This window comes from Sturnira hondurensis, unplaced genomic scaffold (genome assembly GCF_014824575.4).
Source record: "Sturnira hondurensis isolate 20B ecotype Veracruz unplaced genomic scaffold, ASM1482457v3 Scaffold0007487, whole genome shotgun sequence".
In the NCBI taxonomy this organism is placed as follows: domain Eukaryota; kingdom Metazoa; phylum Chordata; class Mammalia; order Chiroptera; family Phyllostomidae; genus Sturnira; species Sturnira hondurensis.
This window is the reverse complement of record NW_028080118.1, coordinates 1,336,061-1,338,263: the sequence shown is the minus strand read 5'-3', so window position 1 is coordinate 1,338,263 and position 2,203 is coordinate 1,336,061.

Genomic DNA, 2,203 nt, shown 5'->3' with positions numbered 1-2,203 from the left:
CGCCCCATTATCTCCCTCCCCCCTCCCCTCTGGTTACTATCAGTTTGTTCTTTATTTCAATGTCTCTGGTTCTATTTTGCCTACTTTGTTTTGTTGATTAGGTTGACTTTCGATTAAAATACTGTTGGGGGAACTCATGACAATAAATGATACATGCGCTTTAAAAGAAACAAAAAATATAACAGTGGAATCAGAGATGTTACTTTCACCTTAAAAGGAATCGAAATGGAAATTAAATTCAGAAGAGTTTCAGACTTAAAAACAGAAAGAATTGCAAACCATTACAAATATTTTAAGTGAAAACAAGATGTATTTCAAGTATTCATCATTCAAATGTATTTGTGCTTCACCTATTATTTATAGTTTCCCTGGTCCACATTAAAAAGGCAGAGAAGAAATTAATGTACTGTTATCAATATTAAACTGATACCCTAGGTTAACCTGACCCCTAAAACGTATTAATTTACTGAGGATAACCTAAGAAATGATCGTTGGACCCAAACACTGGCCTACAGGGGAACAATGGGTCACTTCACTGTAAAATTCACTGCCTAATTTATTGTTGACAAATGCAGTATTCTCTTGGTCCAAATATTAGGGATTTGAACACACCTAAATACAAACTGATTTGAAAATCCAGCTGGTTAAATTTACAGACTAGTTTCTTAGAAATCAACAGATCTATAAGTGATTAATAAGCAAGAGTATTTTTGAACAAATTTTTTAGATTTATTCTTACAGAGGGGAAGGGAAGGAGAAAGAGAGGAAGAGAAACATTAATGTGTGGTTGCCTCTCACACACCCCCAACTGAGGACCTGGCTCCGAAACCCAGGCATCTACCCTCAACTGGGAATTGAACTGGCAATCCTTTTGACCCTCTGGTTTGTAGGCGGGCACTCAATCTACTGAGCCACACCAGCCAGGGCAAGAATGTTTTTTAAAGAAGCATATTAAAACAGCGTTATTCCATCCACTTTTGAATATGTGCCAAATTTTACCATTAAAAAACAGTGCTGGTCCTGGCTGATGTAGCTCAGTGGATTGAGTGGCTGCCTATGAACCAAAAGGTCGCTGGTTTGATTCCCGGTCAGGGCACATGCCTGGGTTATGGGCCAGGTCCCCAGTTGGGGGCGTGGAAGAACCAGCTGATCGATGTTTCTCACATATTGACGGTTCTCTCCCTTTCCCTCTCCCTAAATACAAACTTTTTAAAATTATTTTAAAAATAGTGCTGTATTGAATTTAACTGATTTTTTCAGACTACATTGTACAATAAACACAGTTCAAATCAAAGTGAAAAATGCTTAATAGGCAAGCATTGTGTTAAGAGGCAAGGCTAACAAATTTAGAATGTGGGAAGTTCAACAGGACAAATGATTTTTCAACAAATAAATCATAAGGTAAACAAAGGGGGGTAAGAGAACTGGCATTCATTTAAAAGAACTACAAAAGAGACATTTTATTTGCAACATGTGAACTTACTTGGCTATTAATTCAGGGGGGAAAAAAGCTTACTTTTTTAAAGTATTTTGTTTTCCATGTAGTATTGGCCAAGGTTCTCCCTTCTTAAGTGGTTTTACTCCCCCATGTAATTAATAAGTATTTCATGGGAGAGGTACTTTAAAACTATGTGAATATTTTACTTTTATCATACTTTTTAGTTTACTATTTATTTTGATGATAAAACTGCCCCCAATCTAGCCAATGAAAGCCCCTTCAAGTTGGCTTCTTTGCCTTTTATTTTTTCTAAAGTGGAGATAAGTGTGAGAAATCTGAATAATATGAACTGAATATTAGATGATATTAATAAAATAGCATTAATATTTACAATGATACTACAGATATTAGATTACTTTTATCATCAAAATATGCTGAAATATCATGATGTCTATAGCTTCCTTCAAAATAATACAGAAATATACATATGGAGAGAGAGCAAGATAAAACCAATAAGGAAAATACTAACAAATGCTGAATCTGGGAGACTGTATATAAGTTTTTATTTTATGTATTATTCTTTTCACTCTTCTATATGTTAAAAACTTTTCATGATAAAAAGTTGGAAAGAGAAATAAATGTGTCAGCCAAATGACTCATCTATGAAAAGATATTTATGAGCCAACAGTGGAAATTTGAATGGTGACTTGATATAACATAATATTAACAAATTATTGTTAACATTTAGGAGTGATACTGGTATTG